The following is a 12,647-nucleotide window of genomic DNA, read 5'->3' on the forward strand; positions in this document are numbered from 1 at the left end:
GTGCGTGTAACTGTGAGATTACTCTATCCGTGGTAGTGGGAATATTGTATACACCCTGATCTCTATCAATTTCCTGGTAGCAGAGATTGATGGTTTTTGATGATTGTCTTGATTAGATAAGATTGTTTTTATTGATTATTGATGATTGGTTCATGTTGGTATATGTACTAATACTATATGTTGGAGTCGTAATGTTGAGTTATATGTAGTGCTTCTGGAACTTGGAAGCTGTAGCAGTTCCGTAGTAGGGCAGAGGGAAGTAAATGCTGCTCTCGGGAAAGACGGAATGGTGAGGAATAGCGTGTGACAATCGAAGTTGCGCGTCACATTGTCTGGGTTCGGAATCAGTGACATCGTCGTATGTTACTATTAGATATTTCTGGTATATAAGGAGTGTGTATGATAGTGAAGGTTATCTGTGAAACTCTAGTCTTAAGTCCCAGGGATCCGTAAGGATTTCCGTTAAAGCTTATCGCGGGAGGAGTAATAGGTATTCTCTGAGCTTATTTGAAGAACTGGGCAAAGAAAGCTTGCTTAGTTGGTGTATGTTATAATTCTGTAGTGGAGCAGATTGTCTGTTCTCGGGAAGCAGGATTCTGTGCGTATGTACTATATTTCCTTTGTATGAATGTGCGTGAATGTTTGTACATTTAGTTGATTGTAAGACTCTTTGGACAAGTCCTAGAGGAAACAGTTAATGAATGTATGTTAGTAGGGCAGAGTAGAAGAAGTGCTACTGTGTCAATGAAAGGTTTCTTATGAAATAGACTCTCTTTTACTATTCTGTGGTTAGCGAAGCAGACAATGGAGATGTTTTATGTTGTAACTAATAGATTTTGTAGAAATTTTGACACGAAGTCTACTGAAAAGATTTTGTAAAGGAGGGGTAGACGAGTGATAGAAGACAAGAGACAAACTGCAGCGACTGTTGACGTCAGAAAGACCGCGCTCTGATTGGATGGTAGATCAGAATAGTGCTTGCGCTAGGATTGGTGCGTTAGTGTGAGCCGCGCAAGGATTGGAAGAGCTATCTAGTGACGTAGACGTTCCAGGATTGGTGCGTTAGTGTGAGTCGCGCTGCAATTGGTTGAAAATTTGTATTGTATATTAATAATACGGAAAGAGTAGAGAGTTCTTTGTAAACGTTAAAATGTATTATCAAGAAGAGAAGAAGAAGAAAACATTTTTTGGTAGAGTTAAAAAGTGGTTTAGCAAGGATAAAGATGTTAAAACAAGAGAGGGCGAGTTGTTACCTCCACCGAAAACACCTGCATCCTTCATGGCTGCAAGACATGGGTTTCATACTTGTATATGGTTGGAGAATTGGGTTAGGTATACTAAAGAAGATGGTGTTCTAGCATTTCCAGAACATGGTTCATTTAATCTGGCCGTGTTGAGAAATTTACGGGAAAAGATGTTATGTCTTGACCCGAAGCCGAGACCTACACAGTTCGAGGCTTTAGTGGAATGGGAAGAAGAAGTACATGAGAGAGAGAAACAAAGATCTGGGGGGTACTATAGGTACATGTTTGGGAGGAGACATGATCGTGAAACTCATCATGATCGAATGAAAAGGTGGCGAGATGTTAGTATGTCAGAGGGATTATATCCGATGAGAACAATTGAAGGAGGAGCAGAAAGGGTTCCTGAGTCAGAAATAAGAAAATATGGAGTTAATGAGTATGAGGATGAGGTCTTGAATGACATGATTTACAAAAGACCACCTCCATATAGACCAGAACCGGACAAAAGTACACCAGTTGTTTCTCCGATAAGAGATACAGTTTGTATTAGTGAGACAGAAAATGAGACACCTGAGGTAAGAAGTGATCATTACTTTGATAAAAATGCCAGACAATTAGCCAGAACTACAACAGAGTTGACTGAGAAGATTAGGGAGTTAACGAAGAATCTAGAAGCTGTTACGGTGCCTGTAACAATAGGTCCAGTTATGCCTGTGTTTGACAAACAGAGGACAGGTGAGAATGGACTGGTGATTCCATATGTTGGGAATAATCTGACAAATTCAGTTGGTCCTTCAGGAGATTCAGGCAAAAGAGCAGAAAGAAATGACCTGAGACAATCAAGACATGACACATGTAGTGAAGTATTGGATGCTAGTGAAGCTAGTTGTTCAGGGATGCCAATTTTAGAACCGCAAAAGAGAGTGGTTCCAGTGAGAAAAACTGCTGAAATAACAGTTGATGATTTGAATGATTGGATGAAGGTTCTACAGAAAAAGGATAAAGATTCACAAGTAATTGATGTAGCTAAGTTACGTGTAGAACTAGAAGAGCTTGTTACAGGAACAGTTCCAACAGAGATTCTGAAGAGTCATCATGATGGTGAACTAATGTTTATGTGTAAGAACATTACCTGGAGAGCAAGACATACACATGACAGGTTAAGAGCAATAGCAAATGAACAGGGAGTTGATATTGATAAAGTGAAAGCTTTACAGAGAACTTACAGGATGGATTTTACAGAGAAGGACATTGAAAATTTGAATGCTACTGGTAGAACAGGACAGATTAAGGAAATGGTAGCATTATTGCGAAGATGGGGTGATGTTGAAAAGTGGAAGGATAGGTGGTATAAGAAAAGAGATGAGACTGAAGATAGAACAACTTATTCAGCATTTCCAGTGAGAGAAAAGGAGAAACCAGTGGATAATTATCCTATGAGAGAAATACCTGGAGGAGGATATGTACATGTTCCATGGACCAGACAGGATATTTTATCATTTACGAATGATTTCCCTCGATTGAGAGAAAAGCCCGTCGAGTGGTATAGGCAGGTAGATAGGTTTGTGAAATTGTCAAAAGTGCTGTGGGTTGACCTGAATAGTCTGTTTGATATAATTGTTCCAGCAGACTTGTGGACTGAGTGTAAAATAGTTGTGAGTTGGCCTGCTGAGGAATATCCAAGAGACCCAAGAACAGGGGCACCAGATCCAGAGGTAATGAGGAAGTATGATCAGGTGATGGTATACCTGAAGAGTAAAGTACCTGCAAAAGAGACAGACTGGGTAAAGATAGATCGAACACAACAGGAAGCAAAAGAATCAGTTCATGCTTTTTACGAGAGGCTGATACTGGCATTTAAACAATTCAGTGGAGATGAACACCTGGGTGACAAAGATTTGAGCCACTTTGTATACAGATTTGTATATGGCCTTAGACCTGAAATTGGTGAGAGAATTCGGGAGCACACAGTGGATTGGCAGAGTAAGAAAGTAGATGAGATCCTGAGACATGCAAAATACTTCAGTGATGAAATTGAAGCAAAACAAAGAAAGCTGAAAGAGAAAGCAATGTGGGCACAAGTGAAAGTTGCAGAGAGACAGGAAGCACAGTTAGTGGAACAGGCGAATAATCCAGGAAATAATGCAGGGAATAGACCAAGATATGCAGGAAAAGGAAAAAGAAGTCTTGAGGAAGCGAAGAAAAAGTTCCCTTGTCACAACTGTGGCCAATTGGGGCATTGGAGATCGGAGTGTCCTAATCCACCATTAGTGAGTAATGAGAGTAAACCTTTAAATCAACAGGTGCAGAACCAGAACGAAGGAAATAATCAACAGCAGCAACAACAGAAAGTTGTGAGACAGCAGAGTCAAGAGCCAAAACCGCCCTTGCCGCAGAATAGAGGGTTACAAAAGTATAATCAGGATTCAGGATTCTACAATGATGAGCAGGTAAACAAACCAAGACGTTCTAACAAAGTACAGCAGTACTTGTTAAAGAGTGAAGGGAGTGAGTCTGAGGGTGATTATTGACGGTGCCGAGGAGAGGAAGAAGAGTGCATACTTGGTGCAACTCTAGAAATAGACCAGGCAGGACCATTTGTGGATGGAAAAAAAAAGGGGAAAGTGTTACTTTTTTGGTAGACACAGGTGCGACAAGATCAACTGTCAGGTCAACAGATGTTAGAAATCTTCCTCTCTCGGATGAAGCAATCCAAGTAGTTGGTGTAGCCAATACACAAATCAAAACACGTCTTACTGAACCTGTAAGAGTACAGATAGGGACATTTTCAGACATGCACAGATTCATTGTCTGTGACACGAGTCCAGTGAACCTACTGGGTAGGGACTTGTTGTGCAAGATGAACTGCACAATTTTTTGTACACCGGATGGAATAGCCTTTGAGACACCAGATGAAGATGCTTTGTACCGAGTGACTCTAGAAAATAGAGAGAGTGAGTTAATTGGTGCATTTGCTGTGTTTAATCCGGAGGATTTGCCTCAAGAGCTGAGAGACACAGTGAAAAGGACAGTTTGGGATTTTACTGGAGAGGATGTGGGATTGATGAATAATGTAGATCCAGTGAAAATTGCAGTAAAAGAGGGAATCACATATCCTAACATTCCTCAATACAAAATGACACCAGAAATAATTGAAGGGATAACTCCTATAATTGAGAAAATGATTCAGCAAGGAGTCCTGAGAGAACTACTGAGTAGTCCATGTAATTCACCGATAATGGGACTAAAAAAGCCCAATGGGAAATTTAGGATCGTACAGGATTTGAGAAAAGTTAATCAAATTGTGGTGGCATGTTGTCCTATTGTGCCAAATCCATCAGTGATCCTGTATCAAATTCCACACGATGCTGAGTGGTATACAGTGATTGATTTGTGTCATGCGTTCTTTTCAATTCCATTGCATCATGATAGCCAGCCGATTTTTGCATTTAGGTTTGGCCAGCGTATCTTAGCATGGTGTCGAATCCCACAGGGGTATACGGAGAGTCCTTCGATATTCAATCAGTTATTGAAAAAATCGTTGGAGAGTTTGATCATGCCCGAAAGTTCAGTGCTAGTGCAGTACATTGATGACCTACTGGTGGCATCAAAGACACGTGAAGCTTGTGAAGTAGATACCATAGCTTTACTGAATCATCTGGCAGATGGAGGGTTAAAGGTATCTCCAGCCAAATTGCAATTTTGCAAGAAAGAGGTGCATTATCTTGGACACAATATTGAAAAAGGTCTGAGAAAAATGACTACTGACAGGATCAGAATAATCAGAGAAATGAAAGCTCCAAAGACCCAGAGAGAAGTGAGAATGTTCCTGGGTATGGTGGGTTATTGTCGTCAGTGGATAATTAATTTTTCCCTGATAGCAAAGCCACTGATTAAACTGACAAAAAGTGAGATGACGGATCCATTGGATCTAGATGCAGAACAATTAGCAGCATTTGAAGAGCTCAAGGGTAAAATGTGTGAGGCTCCAGCTTTAGGTATGCCTGACTATGAGAAAGAATTTGAGCTGTACTGCAGTGAGAGAAATGGATGTGTTAATTCAGAAACATGGATTACTGAGAAGGCCTATTGCGTACTTCTCATCGACACTTGACCCTGTAGCTGTGGGTTTACCAGGTTGTCTGAAATCTGTGGCTGCAACATGCAGGAGTCTGGAACAAAGTGAAGGAATCATAATGGGATATCCTGTAAGGGTATTCGTACCTCACAATGTGGCAATTTTTTTGACAAGAAGCAGAACTCAGTACATGTCACATAGTCGATTGACCAAATATGAAAAAGTGATTCTGGGAGCATCAAATGTGATTCTCGAGAGATGTGTGAATGTGAATCCAGCGAAGCTTTTGCCAGACATTGAAAATGTGGGTGTGAAAATGGAAGATGATCATGACTGTTTGGATGTGCTTGAGTACTGTACAAAACCAAGACCAGACATAAGAGATTTACCCTTGAATGAGAGTGATCATGTGTTGTTTGTGGATGGATCATGCCTGAGAAATGATGATGGTGTGCTATGTGCAGCATATGCGGTATGCAAAGTTTCAGAGGTCATGGAAGCATCACCATTGAAAGGAGTGAAATCTGCGCAAGTTGCTGAATTGATAGCATTGACAAAAGCTTGCGAAATTGGGAAAGATTTGAGGACGACTGTGTTGACTGATAGTCAGTATGGATTTGGAGTGGTGCATGATTTTGGCCAACTTTGGCTACAAAGAGGTTTCTTGACATCGAGTGGAACTCCAATAAAGAATGCTGAAATGATTGGTAAATTGCTTGAGGCGATACAGCTGCCTAAGGAGTTAGCAGTTGTAAAATGTGCTGCCCATGGTCCAGGGGAGGATTTTATAACGGTTGGAAACAGATATGCCAACGATGTTGCGCAATACTGTGCCAAGACGAATCAGTCCATCAACAGGGATAGAGAAGGGGAAATGTCTTTTCTCTCTGTGATGTTTACTAATGTCCTAGAGACCTGGGATGAAGTGAAACAGTTGCAAGATGAGGCAGGAGAGGAAGAGAAAAAAGATTGGATTAAGGCAGGATGTGCTCCAAGAGAAACAGACCATGTTTGGGTCTACAGAGATGGCAGACCAGTGATGCCCAATTCCATCTTGTCGTCAATGGCAAGGATGTATCATGGCCAGGGACATTTAGGGAGGGACGCGATGGTTAGGTCGTTCAAGCAGACCTGGTACAATGCAAAGTTCAGGACAATTGCAGAAAGCATCTGTCAGGGGTGTTTAGTTTGTCAGCAATTTAACACTGGGAAAAAGACAGTGGTGAGTCTGGGAACAATAGGCAGAGAAGGAGGTCCTTTTACAAGAATGCAGATTGATTTCATTGAAATGCCCCAAGTAAACAGACTGAGGTATGTTCTAGTGGTAGTCTGTTTGTTTTCAAGGTGGGTGGAAGCTTACCCGACTAGAAGAAATGATGGATTAACAGTGGCAAAGTTACTGTTAAGGGAGTTGATTCCTAGGTACGGGTTTCCAGTAACAGTTGAGTCTGATAGAGGTGGACATTTTCAAAATGAGCTGATGGGTTTGATTTGTGAAGCATTGAAAATACAGCAGAAGCTACATTGTGCATACCGACCAGAGGCTTCTGGTGTGGTTGAGCAGACTAATGGCACAATCAAGAATAGGATTGGAAAAATGTGCTTAGCCACTGGCATGAAATGGCCAGATGTTTTGCCTCTAGTTCTGATGACAATGAGATCTACTCCAGATAGAACTACTGGTTTGAGTCCGCACGAGATAATCATGGGACGTGCTATGCGCCATGCATTCGTGCCTGTCAATAAGTTGGTGACAATAACTGATGACATGATTTTGGATTACTGTAAAGGCCTGGCTGACGCAGTTCATTCTGTGTTTCACCAGGTTGGAGAAGAAGCTACCACACTTGAGAAGAAGCAAGCCCATGATTTGAGTCCAGGAGACTGGGTGAGGATAAAAGTTCACAGAAGAAGAAATTGCTTGATTCCAAGGTGGGGAAGGCCAAGACAAGTTATTCTGACTACGACGACTGCAGTAAAGTGTGCTGGAGTGAAGCACTGGGTACATGCAAGTCATACTCTGAGAGTTCCAAAGCCAAAAGAAGGGACTGGTAAAGAGTATTTTGAAGAGTCAGATTTCAGCGATGATGAAGATACAGAATCAGTGGGGAAAGAAGTAGGAAGAGCTTCGAATGAACCACTGCGAGTATCAGAAAAGAGATCAACTTCTGTAAGAGAGCCTGAAGTTTCAAACAGCAGTGAAGGAAAAAGAAAAGAAAAGAGAAATCACACAGAGACTACTCCTGAATCAGAAGAGGAGGAGATTGAAGAACCACTTGAGATTATACTTGAAGAAGTAGGGTCAGAAAAAGATAGAGAGGGACAGATTGCGGAAGACCCCCAAGGAGGTGTAGGGAACATTCTTGATGAGCCAGGTGAAGGGACAAGTAGACAGCAAGAAGATTGTGTGTCGGAGACCCGAGGAGGGACAGGAGTAGGGAAGTCTCAAACAGTGGTGAAAAAATCTGTGGAGAAGAAGAGAGCTGCTGGAAAACGGAAACAAGAGGCACTTGAAACAGATGATGAAGATGAACAAACAGAGGGTCGAGTTCTGAGAAAGAGAACTTGGATTGGAGAAAGAAGTAATAAAGAAATAAAGCCGAAAAAGGTGTTAAGAGGAGACCGTTGGCCTAACAACAGAGTTAAGAGGCTGAGATACAGAATAATAAGAGCAAATACATCGAAAGCTGAACAAGTGAATGAAGTTTCGAGTCAAAGTTCAAAAGCTGAAGGAGAAGAATCAAAGGAGTCAAACGAACCAGTGGAAATAAAAAGAGTAAGAAGACCCAACCAAAAGTACAGATCACCGGAATGGTCTTATGTGGCACTGTCTGAAGGAGGAAAAGAAGAAGCAGTGACTCGAGATAATCCGGAAGAGATCTTGAGAGAAGTGGTTGAGGAAGATACTGGTGAAATTCTGAAAGTACTCTTGACTGACATTGGAGAAGAGTCGAGTACTGAGGATTTTGATGTTGGAGATCTGATACAATTTGATGTTGAAGAAATTGAAGTGAAGAATGACAAGTATCCAAACTGAGTGAAAGAAGGATTCACTTGGATCAAGTGAACGGAGAGATCATTTGGATAAATTAAAAAGCTGAAGAATTGCTGGAGGATTGAAATTGAAAAGTTCAAACAGTAGTGGAGTAGTAGAGGCTAAACTAATATGGCTAACATAGAGGATAATAGAAATAGATGTGCCTTCTTTAAGAGGTGGTGTAGGATGTGCTGCTGCTGTACTGGATTATTAATGCTTCTATGGGGTGTTTTAGTTTTATTAGTTACTTTTAAAGTAGAGTTTGAGATGCATACAGAGAATGTGACAAATGTAGAGAAGAATTCACAAAAAGTAGTTCCAATTAGAATTAGTAATGCTTACATACATAAAGATAGGTCAATTAATAACATTTCTAGTAATGTTTTTTCGAAACTGTTATATGAATATGTAAAGACAATGGAAGTAAGGGATTGCTACGTCTGTATGCAATTACCTGTATCCGTTTCAGAGGGTGTTACTTATCATCATTTACCAGCTACATATGGTATTTCCTGTAGTATTTTAAGTAGTGTTTTTTATTTGTTAGGGAAAGTAGATTATAAAATGTCTAACAGAGATAGTATTTTTGGGCACTTGCCAATGAACAAAGAGCTGAATCCAGCTAAAGAAGCTAACACTTTTAGTGAGATTTTTATTGAAGAAAAAGGATTAACATTAGATTACATTTTTAAGAATAATTTAACTTGCAGTCTGAAAGGAGAGGAGAAAGCTTTCCTGGATATGGTAGAAGAAAGGAGATTGAATATGCATGAGAAAGCAGGAAAATATAAAGTGAGTGAGACAATTTGGGACATTGAGATGGGAAAAGAGTTGAAGAATGGGGCTGGTCCAACTTTAGCTCTAGATGCACCGCAGAAGGGTAAACTTTGTATTACAAGAAGGAAATCCCAATATGATACATATTTTGTTGGGACTAGTGAGTGCCATGATACATACTTCATTGCAACAGGTTGGGGTTTCAGAGGTGGAGAAGATACGATTTTTCCAGGAGTATATTATGTTTGTGGGAATAAGGCTTATTACAAGTTGCCTGACCATTGGTATGGCACGTGTTATGTGGGCCTAGTTTTTCCAAAGATTTTTCATATAGATAAAGTAACAGATGTAGAAGATGTTAACTTACTAATGCGTTTTAAGAGAGAAACTTGGTCTGAAATAGTGGGTGATATTTTTGGGGTTTTAATTCCAGCAGTGGGAATTTCTTTGAATGCTTATGGAATTCGGAAACTGTCTACAGTGGTTGATCGCCTATCGACAAATACCGCTGGAGGGTTTCTTTTGGTGAATACGGAATTAAGTGCCGTACCTGCCATGTCTATGCAAAATCGACTTGCCCTTGATATTCTATTGGCCAAGGAGGGTGGAGTCTGTGGAATGCTGAAAGTTCAACATTGTTGCACTTACATTCCAGACGAAAGCAGAGACCTAAAGGTCTATATCAAAAATATTACTGATTTGCATGAAGAATTAGTACCACTTGAAGCTGAGAGTTTGTGGACTAAAATAGCTAATAAAATGATAGCTGTTAAGGATTTTATTGCAAAGATAGGTAGTACTATTATAGGTAGAATATTGTTTCCTTTGTCTTGTATAATTGTGGCTTTATTAATAATAAGATTGGTGTGTGTGTGTTGTAAAAACAGGGGAGGGAGGAAGAAATTGAATAAAGAAAAGAAAAACAAGAGGTTGAAGAGAGAACCTCAAGAAATTGAACTAGAAGAATTGAGGGAGAGTGTTTACTTAGAGACAAAAAGGGATGATGAAAGAGTGACTGGTGTTTAATGTTGTGTAAAGGGGAAAAGACATTTCCGATTTCTCCTAAAATGGGACTAAATTTTCACTAATTTTTTTTTTTTTTTGGGTTTATTTGGTGATAAAATCACCAAAGGGGGGATTGCTGGAGCAGAGTTTTCAGTTTGAAAATTCTGGGGCTTTTGAAGCTCTGGCATGTCTATTCGTTGTACTAAAGTATTAATAATTAATAATTAATCATTTGTCTTGTGCAAGTGTGTTTATATTAATCAATCCGTTTGTTTTAATAAGAGAGAGTTACACATGAGTGTGCTTAAATGTGCTGACTGATAATAACACGCGAGTTAAATGCGTTTTCATGTTTAAACGTTGCTATGTGCTGTTTATTTTTGAGCACAAAACGCTTTTCGAATTAATGCTTTTCCATGTTGCAAGTGCTAGATAAATGCATACACATAAGGGTATTAGTGGGGTTAACACTGTTTAATCACTATGCTGTAGTAACGTTGTTTTTGTCTCTTTTAATTAAGATGGTCTATTAAGGCCTATGTTGGCCTGAGAAAGAAGGCTGAATAGTGAGCCTGGCTGTGATTTATAATTTGAAAACTGAGACGAGGGAGACCCCTGCTGGAAATGGTCCTGAAGCTAACTGACCATGGTCCTTGTCGAAAAACTTTCCATGAGGACAGCAGCAGTTTTTGGGAGTTCTCCAAGAGAAGTGAAAGTGTCCTTGGCAGCCTTGGGAAACAAAGGAGCCTTAGAGAGAAGCTCTGAACTGTGGCTCGATGGCCGAGGAGAAGCAGGATAATTGTGATACATGTTTTATTTTCTTGGTTCCTGTTCCGTAGTTTTCGCTATGTGTATTTTTCCTGAGCGGAGATTCTCAAATGTAGCAATGTTACATCCTTTCCTTCTCGCTCTGCTCAGCGGTCCAGCGGACATTACAACTTTTTTATGTATCTTTCCTTTGTTCAATTTATTATAAAAACTGTTAGCTTAGAGAGGGTTCTCCCCACCCCATTTGCCACTTGCCATTTTGCCTTTGCCGCGTATTGAATCTGCGTTGCTGAGGATTGATGCTGAAGGGACTTCGTCTTGAGAGACATTTACCGAGAGACTTGTCCTGACCCGTTCTGACATTTAGCTAGAATAGGTAACTATGAGAAATGATTTACTCTGATTGATTTTCTTGACTAATTTTAGATAAAAGCAATATAATTTTAAACATGGTGTTGGATATTCTTTCTTGTCAATTATTGAGTTTGCGTTATTGATTATTGTTGTATATATTGTATAGACTATGCTTAGGGACAGTCACAAAAACCAGGTCTTATCGACCTCGATATAGATGCAGGGTGTTCAGGAGTGTTTTCCTTCCACAGGTTTATTGCTGGTAGAGTATTTGAGCGTATGTTAGTGAAATGGGCCCTAGCGTATGATGTATGCATGTGCGTGTAACTGTGAGATTACTCTATCCGTGGTAGTGGGAATATTGTATACACCCTGATCTCTATCACGCGCGTGACCCTTTTTATTATACTTAGGTCACATGACCTTTACGCTACGCGCTTGTTGCGTCACAGGGGATCCCTGACCGAAAACAGGATGAGCTGCTTCCCAGGGCCGCCAGACAGGATGAGCTGCTTCCCAAGGCCGCCAGACAGGGTGCGCTGCTTCCCAAGGCCGCCAGACACCTTCTTGTGTCCCGGGTATGAGTGGAGAAGACTTTATGGGGGCAGAGGAATCCATGCATAATGGACTGCCACAGAGAGGGACACCTCCGGGGCTGTGCCCCACCAGTACAGAAAAGGATTGTGCAGATTCCTGTACCAGTGCATGTGTGTGAATTGGGAAGATATACTTTCCTGATAGCAAAACCTTTCATTTAGAGCATTTGAATAAATTGAAAAAGAAATTGAAGCATCCTATTAATAAGGTAGATGAAGGACAAAGGGCAGCTTGAATCCACCTGAGTGTGTGGGGTGGCACAGACTCTAGAGAGACTGGGATACCAAGTATGCCAATGCAGGGGCAGCGCTGAGGCTTGTGCTCTCACTGCCCCCCCACCCCACCCCTCCTGTTTATATCCGCAGATCACTGAACCACAAGAGAAAGAGAAGGAGAGCACCGAGGAAGGGCGGGAGAGTAGAATGTAAAGGACGGTTCCATTTCTCCATGGCAGCTGGTGACGTTGGACGTACGTCAAGAGATGCACCCAGACGTGATGCCAGTGGAAGGGGTACAAGGAGATGGTCCACAAGCGGGTGCCTCGAGGCGGGGAACAACAGGAGGACCCAGTCACGGGTGACAAGCAGTGCTCTACAAATCTGCTTATTGATTGATTGATTGATGCTGAAATGAAGCACACAGGTTGCATCGAGACGCAGATTCCACTACTCCACCCTTGTCCAGACTGAGCTTTAGGTCAGTACAGGCCGGGGGTGAAGACCCCCATGAGCCAAGCCCTACAATCACCTTACTCGGTTGAAGACGGGTAGGAGGAGGAGTCTAAGAG

The sequence above is a fragment of the Triturus cristatus genome, chromosome 7, assembly GCF_964204655.1.
Source record: "Triturus cristatus chromosome 7, aTriCri1.1, whole genome shotgun sequence".
Classification (NCBI taxonomy): domain Eukaryota; kingdom Metazoa; phylum Chordata; class Amphibia; order Caudata; family Salamandridae; genus Triturus; species Triturus cristatus.